This window comes from Muntiacus reevesi, chromosome 1 (genome assembly GCF_963930625.1).
Source record: "Muntiacus reevesi chromosome 1, mMunRee1.1, whole genome shotgun sequence".
NCBI classification, from domain to species: Eukaryota; Metazoa; Chordata; class Mammalia; order Artiodactyla; family Cervidae; genus Muntiacus; species Muntiacus reevesi.
The window spans coordinates 85559179-85570617 of NC_089249.1; positions in this window are offsets into that span (position 1 = coordinate 85559179).

Genomic DNA, 11439 nt, shown 5'->3' on the forward strand with positions numbered 1-11439 from the left:
TACACATACTGTTTATTCCTAAATTATGATGTAGACGTGTTGGTTCTAAGCCCTATTTCATTTTGTCCTGTCAGGTTACTAGTTTTTATTTTTTGGAAAAGGTTTTTGTTTTGTGTATACATACAGTTTCATTTTATTATTTCTATCTCTTTTTCATTTCCTTATCTGTCATTTTTCCCTTTATTCCTTTTTAATAATTTTTACTCTTGGGTTCTTGTTGGCCTTTTTCTCATTCTTGGTTTGTAACACATTTTATTTGCTCCTTTTACATTTGATCTTAATGTTAACTCAGCATTTTTTTACATCTGATTCACTTAAGATTTAGCAAAATGATTTTTTAAAATAAATCTCCCTCTTTTTTCTTATGTCCTTTTGCTCATTCTCTCCCTCCCCCCGCCCCGACATTTTCTATTCCTTTCCATTTTACTTCATTTCCCTAGATGCTACTTTTACTTAGGAGTTACTATTATACTACAACTTTACTTCTGTAAGTGAGAGCTTTAAAATTAACTATTAGACTTGCTCATTATTTTTATATGTTATATCTTAATTTATCTTACCTTCTGTTGATTTCATAACATACTGTGTTCTCTTATCAGTCAGTGCAGATATGCCCCTGCTTTAAGGAATCCCTTTACACTATATTACAAACACTGCAGGAATTCTTCAAGAACAAGCTCCTCTAGTTTGTCGTAAGTATTTGGGGCTTCAGTTCTCACTTGTGTTACTGATAGCTCCAAATGTACCTGTCTATGCTCACGTTGAGACCTAGATCCAGTTATTTTGCTGCTTGTTGGATATCTGTGTTTTGAGTATTCCATAAAACTTTAGTGCACTTAAAACATCTTATTGCCTTCAAAGTTAAAACCTATCCTGTGCTTCCTGAGGAATTTCTAACTTTTAGACATCACCTGCCACTCCTTTACCTCAACTACAAGTCAGGAATTGCATATGACTCCTCAGTTTTCTCCTACCACCTCTCAACTATTAAAACTTGGTTTTCTTTACCTCCAAAATATTCATCATTTATCACTTCCTTTCTTTTTGGCCTCACATTCAAGCTCTCGTTCAAGCTCTTTAAGTTGGTCTCCTGCAGCAGCCTCACTTGTCCCTCTTTCATCCCAGTATTACTAACTTATTAATACCAAAGATTTTCATAAAAAGCCAGTCATGCCCTGTTTCCTGTAGAATAAAAGATTACATACCCCAGTCTGCCTTCCACAGTGTGACCTCATATCCTTTCAGACCTTCTTGCCACTCCCCACCACCTCTTCGTTTCATCCACACCTAATTCTCTAGCTTTCTCTAATCAGTCAAGTTACCCCTTTACCTTGGCTCATTGGTACCTTCTCTCCAGAACTTTTTGTGTGTGTACCTTATTCCTTTTCATTTCCAACCTACTAAAGTTCTGCTCATCTCGAAGACCCAGCTCTAATACCTCTTTCGTAAAGCCTAACATTCTCATATCCTCCTTCCTACCAACCTGAGAGAAGTTGTGGTTTCAAACCTCCCATAGCAACGTGCTTGTATTTCCAGCATAGAACCTGCCAATTAAAAATAGCAGTTTGTGTGCACTTTTCTCCTTGGCTGTATACCATGTGAGTCCCTTAAGGTGAAGACCGATTGACAGTCATGTCTGAATCCTTGGCACTCAGTACAGAGACATGTTGGAGGTACTCAGCAGATAATTGTAGAATGAGTGACACTGAATTATGAAAAATTTATGCACGTGTTTTCTGGAACTAGACTGTTCTTCAAGTCATGGATACACACATAGTTTTAATAGAAGGGGAAAACAACGTGGGGTAAAATGGTATAGGCCTAATAAGGGAATTGGAAGGAAAGAGGCACATTAAATATCAGAACAAAAGAGACCAACAGGAAGATAAGGAAGAAAGATAATACTGCAAAAGAAATTGGTTCTTTAAGGCAGAAACAATTTAAAGATAAAAGGGTGAAGAATAGGACATGGAATCAAATTAGACTTGAAGAGAAAGCACAAAAGTCAGGGCAGACTTGGTCTGGAAATGTTTCCTCTTGACCTTGGAGCCTATGGTTGCTTTTATGTATAATGGATAATATTAAATGAGCTTTTCATGTCACTTAAGTCCTTACCAATTTGTCATCAGACAAAGTGACTCTAGTTCAGTGATAATTACCTTGACCCAGATGCCAGGTAAAGTAAGACCTTATTTACTATGCAAGAAATAAACTGGCTAAAGGGTTAGTTTCTACCAACCGATAGTGGTTTGCATCCGTTAGACTTCTCTCAGGGATTCCCCTACAAATAGTGTAGGTAGGCAATGAGGTTTGATCTACAGTCTAAGGTGGCTCAGCGGTAAAGAACCCTCCTGCCATTGCAGGAGCCCCAGGAGATGCAGGTTCGATCCCTGGGTAAGGAAGATCCCCTGGAGGAGAAATGAGAACTTACTCCAATATTCTTGCCTGGAGAATCCCATGGACAGAGGAGCCTGGCAGGGTACAGTCCATGGGGTCCCAAAGACCTGGACATGACTGAGCAACTGAGAATGCTTGCACACACAGTCTGCAGTATTTAAGATGTTTTTGCACAGTCCACTTCTCAGGCCATGACTTGCTGTTTCCAGAAGAGGGCAGCAAAATTCCAATCTGCGGAGTCTTCACCACTTCCTCAAAGTAAAGCAGTATTTCCCTGAGAAGAAAACAACTGTACTGTAAAGAGAACAACAGCCCTTAAAAATTAATCATCTTTTAGGTGACAGATGAGGGAAAGCCCGATACTATAAATGCCATAACAAGCAGTCACTCATTTCAAATAATATTTCCCTTCTCCGTAATCTCTGAAGAAAATATTTGGGGCTGTTTCTTTAATTTCACTTTAACAATTTGACCTGTGTAACCAGAACCCATCCCCTCATCCCCAGCCAGTTTTTCCATTTAACCCCAGATTTTCACATCTCACAATGCACTGGTTTTTTCAATAAAAATGGTTTTAATAGAAAAGTAAGATGTTCAAGCCTGATTCTTTCCATTTAAGATGCCTGGCTAAGTCCAAAGAATGATTTCCGAAGGTTTCCGAATGTCTGTCATGGAGTTTATGCCATTTGGAGCAAATCTTATCTGTATCATCTGTATCTGATCTTTCTTTTTATTTTTTTATTATTTCAATTTGTTTTAAAATATCCTTGTGCTTTTAGATCTTCTAAGGACTCAGCAGCTAACGTTTAAGCTGATCTTTTTTTGTTGTTTCTGAATTGTCCTTAATAGCATATATTGTACTCTCATACTTGTTTTCACATAAGGTTGATAGTCATGGTCACCATTTTACAGGTAAATTTTCTCATCTATAAGCGGAATAGCTGCTCTCTGCTTCGAAAAGTACAGGAAGGTGCCTCAGATGACAAGAGGGTCCCCAGGGGTGGGTATTTTCCCTTCCCTAATAAATGATAGAAGAGCTGATTCAGAATATGATGCTTTTTTGGTCTGCTCTACTACAATCAGAGATGGGGTAGAAAGACTTTCAGTTACAGTTTTTCATTTTCTTCTGCATTTGTTGGTTCATTTCTGGCTCTGCCCTTTTGAAAAAAATGATCTGTTTCTCGCTCTACCCCCGTTTTGCCACCCCCAAGTCAGAGTCTGCTTTCCATTCCAGCTAAACCTCTTCCTGTTCTTAAGAATTGCATCACATTCTTGGCATACTGTAGACCAACATTCCCACCTTGGCACCAGAGAGTATATGGGCCTTCTTTATTGGTTGAAAGTTCTTTTCTGGTGAGCACACAATATGTCACTCACTTCCTGACTTCCAGCCCTGGCTGAATTTGTCTCTTGGAAAAAAAAAATATACTTCTCAGATTTGTGTTTGTTTATAATTCCCCTTTACTTTGGCCATATCCTTGGAATGAGCAAGATTTTCCCAAGTAGAAGCCACATTGAAGGCCTTTTGAAGTAGAGGGTATGTGTGCCTCAATGAATGAGCTGTCTACCTTGTTGTTCCTAATTCTTCACTTCACCCTCACTTTCAACCCAGCCTAATCAGCATTGGCTCCCACAGTGTTGAAGGGCTGAAAGGGCTTTCATTAAACACAGTAATCTTCCCCCATCCCCCAATATTACCAAAACCAATGGATACGTCCGTCTCTATCTTACTTGACTCTGCACAGCTTCTGATACTATTGACTTCCTTGACAGACTCACCATCTTCCTTCGGTTTCCACACAGTTATTTTTTTCCTGCTATAGTCGTGGCTCTTCAATATCCTTTGCAAGTTCCTTTTTCTCTAGTGTTAGTGTTCCTTAAGACCTATCCTATGTCAGCCTCTTTGCTTTACACTTTCTCTGAGAAGTCACATCCCGTTTCATGGCCTTTGTTGAGATCTCTATGCCAATGACTTCCAAATCTCTACTTCTCCTAACTCCAGACTCAACTGCCTTCTAGAATCTCTCCACCTGGAAATCCTGAAGCCATATTAGCACACTCCTTCAAACTATTCCTCCTCTAATGTTCCTCATCTAAATATATGTCACGATATCCACCCAGATGCTCTAGCCAGAAACCTAGGGTACATCCTTGATTACTCTTTTGCTCACCCTCCACCTTCCATCAATAACCAAGTCCAGTAAAATCTAATCCTTCAGATTTACCCACTTAGCTTTATCCCTATCTGGCCTCAGTGATCACCTCTGGATTTCTGCAATTCTTTGCTAGTTTTTTACCACTAGTTTTTTTTCCCCTTGGATCATTTTCTACCAATCACCAGAAAGTTTTTTATAAATGTAATTCTGATAAATTCACCTCCTTTGTTTAAACTCATTTACTTGCTTCCCACTGTCCTTAGGCTAGAGCTCAGACTCCTTAGCATGGCTTATTAGCTCTTTGTGATCGGCAGCCTGCATACCTGCTTTCAGTCTATGCTCCCCTCACACTGGATTCCAGTGTTTCAAATATATACCGCTTCCTCTTGCTTCTTGACCTTCACAAATACTCTTTACTTTGCCTGGAATGCTGTATCAGAACCTCAAACATACCTAGTCTAAATTCTACCCCCAAATTGTCATTTCTCTGATTCCTCAATCATAATTGAATTTGGACACTTAATTCTAAATTAACTCTTGAATTAAAACCCAAATTAATCTTATCCCAGCTGATGTATTTGTTATTTCTCTGAAAAATACCATCCAAGGGTATGTTCTAATGAAAAATGTATTTGAACTAATTAACTTAGATCAGGATTGACTTTTACCATAGCTGAATATAAACTGAAACATATTTTTTAAATTACTGGGATGTTTCCTTGATTATTATTCATCATGACATTCTGTCTTTGGAATTTTTTGTTCATTTCCAGTTGGCTTCTACTGCTCTCCTGCTTACCTCTCAACGCTTCCCCTCTGGTTACCCTACACATCCCCCTCATTGGATCCAGTTTGCATGCAGTGGTAGCTGCTGTGGGGCTGCGGTTAAATAGAACTGCTCAGACTGCAACAGGAAAGCACTGAATCGAAAGCAAGGGAGAGGAAGCACAAACCGATACCCACCACAAAGCTGCTGAGTGCCCAGCATGACCCAAGCCGCACCCTCTGATGAGGAGTCTTGTGGAGGAGTAAGAAGCCACAGAGTTTAATAAATCATCAGCACAGCCCGTTCTCCACTTCCCGTGATCCAGCCTTCCTGGGTTACATGAATGTCACCAAGTTCTGTCCTAGGAAAGTGGGTGATGGCAGAATAGCCACCAGAGAAGTAGGGGGTAGGGGAAAGCCCCTCAGATGAATGACTGTGGACCATTTATCTCAAACTGTCCATAGGGCAGCTCTGTAAGCAGAAAGAATCCTGGTACATGTTTCAAAGGAGCTGTCTACTTGAGTGATTCCCAGATGTAGGTTCCCATGTTCCTTGAAATATCTTTCCTACCTGCCTTAAAAGCTGCTTAAGTACTGGCCAGTCCTTTTTTTTAATTTTATAGCTGAAGATAAGATCCTTGTGAGATACAATCAGAGAGCTTTAAATTCACATCAAGGTATAAATGACTATTTTCAGATTCTCTGCTGACTTTGATGGAAAAAGAGAAGGGAAGGAGGAGACAGCATCACAGATGTATTCCCCCTACTTTATGAATTAGCCCATGCCTGCCCTGGTTATTTATGTTTGTTGCCTTTGCTATCAAAGGAGATGCTATGGAGAGGGAAATGGCAACCCACTCCAGTACTCTTGCCTGAGAAATCCCATGGGCAGAGGAACCTGGCAGGCTACAGTCCATGGGGTCACAAAAGAGTCACATATAACTTAGCAACTATCCCACAACAGCAACCCTGTGGTAGCCAGCCTCCAGGGAGGTCATCAGTGATCCTGGCCTCTATTTATACCCCAGGTAGTCTCCCCACACCGAATCAGAGCTGAATTGTGTGGCCTGTTAATGAAGACAACTATATACAACTTCTGAGGATAGGTCATAAAAGTCATTGTGACATTTGCCTTGTTCACTGGGCTTAACTTTCTGGGGAAGTTAACTGTCATGTCCAGAGGACCACATAGGAGTAATGGAGGCCTCCCACCAGCAGCCAGCATCATGTGACTTGCTAGCCATGTGACTGGGCTATCTTTAAAGTAATTCTCCATCCCCAATCAAGCTTTCAAATGATTGCAGTCAATATATGAATAAAACCCATCAAAGTAAAAAAACAAACTCCTGAGTCCCCCCCAAACCCTGGCCAAACCCACTGAAACTATAAGAAAATAAATGTCTATTATTGTTTTACAAAAAAAGGAAACACTAATTCTTCAGCAGCCAGAATTCTAGGGAAGGAGATGAAAAGTGTGGAGAAATGTGTAGTAACTAGATCTAGATTTTAAACACTGGTGAGGTGGGGGACTCCTTGAAATTGCAGAGTCTCACAGTGACTCAGTCCTTATTACCTCAGAATCTGGGGAGGTGAGAACTGGGCCCTGCTGTTGCAGCTGGAGAGACAGAGGACAGAGACCAGGGGTCGCCATCTTGGTCTGCAGGAAAAGCTGTTTTGCTTGGCTGGAAGTGGGCACTTGTGTCTTCACAGAGTGCCAGACTCACACTTCAGATAACAGAACAGGAAATACGGTTAGTACAGCAGGGAGGGGAGAGAGAACTTAGTGTGTACCCAAGACTATTAAATTACCCAGGGGCCTCTCTGCATCACACTTTTCTGTCCTTTAAGCAGCGGGGACCCGCTATGGGGAGCACTGGGAAGCAGGTGAAATGTGTCCTGGAGGTACATCTGTTTCTCTTGCAGCATTCTTACCCCTCTTGTCATGTTCAGCTTCTTTCTTCTCTTCAACCCAGAAAATCTTCCAAGATCCAGATCATCAATGAAATTTAAATGGAGGAATATGGGTACCTTGATAGGAGGTGAGGGAAAGAATTCTGGAGTGGATGGACCATCTCTCTCACAGGCCAGAGCCACAAGTGGTAAAAATATGACCTCTGTTTTAGTAACCCCAAAAGCAGTGAGTTGGAAGGGATCCTAGTCAAGGAAAAAAGGGAACAGAGTTGTAGTCAGATGACTTTGTTTTGAAACTCTCCTCCCTCCTCCTTCCTCCCTTTCCTCTCAGAAAGGAGGAGAGGGGAAGATAACCATAGAATGGAATGCTCCTTGAAGCTCGCAGCAATGGGGCCAGCTTCCCAAGCCTGAGTGCCCTGCCCAGGGTCTGCCCACTTTTTTCAGCAATCAAGGACATTCCTCCTGCTAAACCCTCAAGTTGTGTTTAATAATTATCTGTGATCCAAGCTGCAAGGGCAGAGTGACTTTGCTCCTCTGGTGCCATCTTTCAGCTGGTGATCTGCCTTAATACATTCCATTCCTTAAGGAAATTCATAATATGAGTACAAAGAAGGGGAGACAAGGAGTGTGAGCTAATTTCTGAAAAAAACTTACTTATGAAAGAAGAGAGAGAGGTTAATTAGAGGGCATGTGGAGTAAAGAATGGATTTCATTTTTTTTTTTTTAAATGAAGAGAGGTTTAGTGATGTGCACAAAGAGTGTAGTGAGAGATCTTGAGCAAGTTACTTCATTCCTAAACATTGATTCTTTCATCTGGGGAAAACAGGAGAGGTTTCTATGAAGATTACAATTAAAATCAAACCCACAGTAACTGCTTGTGCACTGCAAAGCCCTTTTAAATATGTTAATTATTGTAACTATCATCATCTAGTAACTATACAGATGAGTAAGCCCTGGTCACAGCTGTGTCTTCTCTGTCTCATACCCTGTATGACAGAGCTGTGAAGAAGAGATGAGCTCTTGAGTAGGCAGGGCCAAGACACACAAGGAAGAAGCTAATTAATAGTGGTGTGATATGTTTCTTGTCATGCTTTGAGCCTTTGGAGAATGGTGTCTGTGTGTGCACACGTGCATGTATGCATTTTACATGATACTTTGTTACCAAATACTACTCAATGTAGCCTATTCTTCACCTTTCACTGTATTCTTATTTTAATTAACTTATCTATTACTTTAATTCTTATTTAAAAAACAGATACATTTTAGATCTCTCCAAAAGTCTCTAATTTAGAGAAAACATTTTTAGAAATTAAAACTACCCTTCTTGAAATGCAAGGGAATGTACAAATAATATTTAGATGTGAATTTTTGCTTAGACAAAGGAGCATTTTTCTATAAGTTACCTGCTGTTAATCCACAGCTTTTGTAGGAAGGGTTAACCTCTTATCTTTTCTGGCTATTTGCAGGATTGCATTATAATTTTGCTTTGAAGCAAAATTGGCCACAGTAATCCTGAGTCCTTTACCAAACACTTCCCATCAACTCTACCCAGTATTATACACTCAGTGAAGCAGTCTTTATCCTCATCATTTGCTTTGCCCCTTTCTTTGAGCCATCTCACCCCCGTTCCTACACAATTTGCAGTAAAATTATCCTGCGAATTCCACTCCCACATTTCCTCTCCCTTTCCCATGTGGCTTTCTAACATTGAGGTGATTTATGCCTTCATTTCTTGGTGCACCTCTTTACCTATCCCTTATCATCCCTCCTCCACTCTTTAGTCCGTACTCCTTTTCCCCTGGCCCCTCTGCACCTCCAGCATTTATTGCTACCAATCCCTCAGGCCAATCCACAGCATGCTCCTTCATGCATTACACAAACAAATGTTTTGAGGGCGCTGAACAGAACAACCTGGTGTCTCTTTCCAATAATGAATAAAAATAGCTGTATTCAGATATAATTTATGTACTGTAAAGTTCACATGTTTAGGGTGTACAATTCAATGGTTTGGACTTCCCTCATGGCTCAGTGGTAAAGAATCTGCTTGCCAATGCAGAAGACACGTGTTCAATCCTTGGGTCGGGAAGATCCCCTGGAGAAGGAAATGGCAATCCACTTCAGTATTTTTGCCTGGGAAATCGCATGAACAGAGGAGACTGGTGGGCTACAGTCCATGGGGTCACAAGGAGTTGGACACGACACATAGCAACTGAACAACAACAACAATTCAATGGCTTATAGTATATATGTAGTTTTATATCTATTACCTTAATCAATTTTAGAACATTTTCATTATCCCCTAAAGAAATCTTATACCAGTTAATAGTCACTCAATATTTTCCCTCACCACTGCACCCTTTTGTGCCCACTAATTCTAGGTAACCAATAATGTACTCTTTCTTTTTATAGGTCTGCCTCTTCTAAACATTTTACGTAAATGAGATCCATATATTAGTGGTCTTTTGTGACTGGCTTCTTTCACCTACATACTATTTTTCAGGTTAAACCATATTGTAGCATGTGGTATCTGTACTTCATTTCTTTTTATTGCCAAATAATGTTCCATTGTATGGAATATTTTCGTTTATCCATTCACCTGTTGACCGACTTTTAGGTTGTTTTCATTTGGAGGCTATTATATGAATAAAACTACTATGAACATTTATGTGCAAGGTTTTGTATGGACATAAGTAGGTTTTTTTTTTTTTTTTTTTTTGATAGATACCTTAAGGTAACTCTACTTTTAGCATTTAGAGGGACTGCCAAATTGTTTTCCAAAGTGACTGCACCACACTTCTTATTTTCTCATAAGCAGTATATGAGGGTTCCAGTTTCTTCATATCCTAACCAAAATTTGCTAATGTCTGCCTTGTTCATTAAATCTAGTCTAGTGAGTGAGAAGTGGTATCTCATTGTGATTTTCATTTTCATTTCCTGAATGACTTTTCGTGTGCTTATTAGCTATTTGTATAAGCATTTTCTTTGGAAAAATATTTATTGTAATTACTCATTTTTAATTGGATTATTTGTCTTTTTATTATTGAATTCTAAGAGCCCCTTATCTGATTTATGATTCGTAAATATTTTCTCCCATTCTATGGGTTTCCTTTTCACTTTCTTCATAGAGTCCTATGAAACACAAAAGTTTTTAATTTGATCAAGTTCATTTATCAATCTTCTCTTTTATCACTTGTGCTTTTGGTGTTGTCTCTAAGAAATAGTTGCCTAACTCAAGGTCACAAAGATTTCTTCCCATGTTTTCTTCTATAAGGTTAATAGTTTTAGCACCTACATTTAAGCCTAAAGATCCCTATTGAGTTAATTTTTATGTATGATATTTGGTTGAGGTCCAAATGAATTATTTTGCATGTGGATATTCACTTGCCCCAACACTATTTATTGAAAACACTATTTGTTGAACTATTATCCTGACTTTTTGTCAAAAATCTGTTGTATCACTTTATAGATTACTAATTCTGTTTCATTGATTTATATGTTGTTGTTGTTCAGTCACTCATTCATGACTGGTTCTTTGTAACCCCATGGAATGCAGCATGCCAGGCTACCATGTCCTTCACCATCTTCCAGAGCTTGATCAAACTCATGTCCATTGAGTTGGTGATGCCATCCAACCATCTTGTCCTCTGTCATCCCCTTCTCCTCCTGCCTCCTATCTTTCCAGCGTCAGGGTCTTTTCCAATGAGTCGGCTCTTTGCAGCAGATGACCAAAGTATTAGAGCATGAGCTGCAGCATCAGTTCTTCCAGTGAATATTCAGGATTGATTTCCTTTAGGATTGACTGGTTTGATCTCCTTGCAGTCCAAGAGACTCTCAAGAGTCTTCAACACCAGTTTGAAAGCATCAATTCTTCATCACTCAGCCTTCTTTATGGTCCAACTCTCACATCCATACATGACTACTGGAAAAACCATAGCTTTGACTAGATGGACCTATGTCAGCAAAAGAATGTCTCTGCTTTTTAACACACTGTCCAGGTTTCTCATAGCTTTTCTTCCAAGGAGCAAGCGTCTTTTAATTTCATGGCTGCAGTCACCATCACAGTGATTTTGGAGCTGAAGAAAATATGTCTGTCCTTATTCTAGTACCACACTTTTTAAAAATGATTACAGGGTATCTCATTGTAATTTGTTTATTTATTTTTGTCTGTGCTGGATATTTGTTGCTGTGCTCAGGCTTTCTCTAGTTGTGG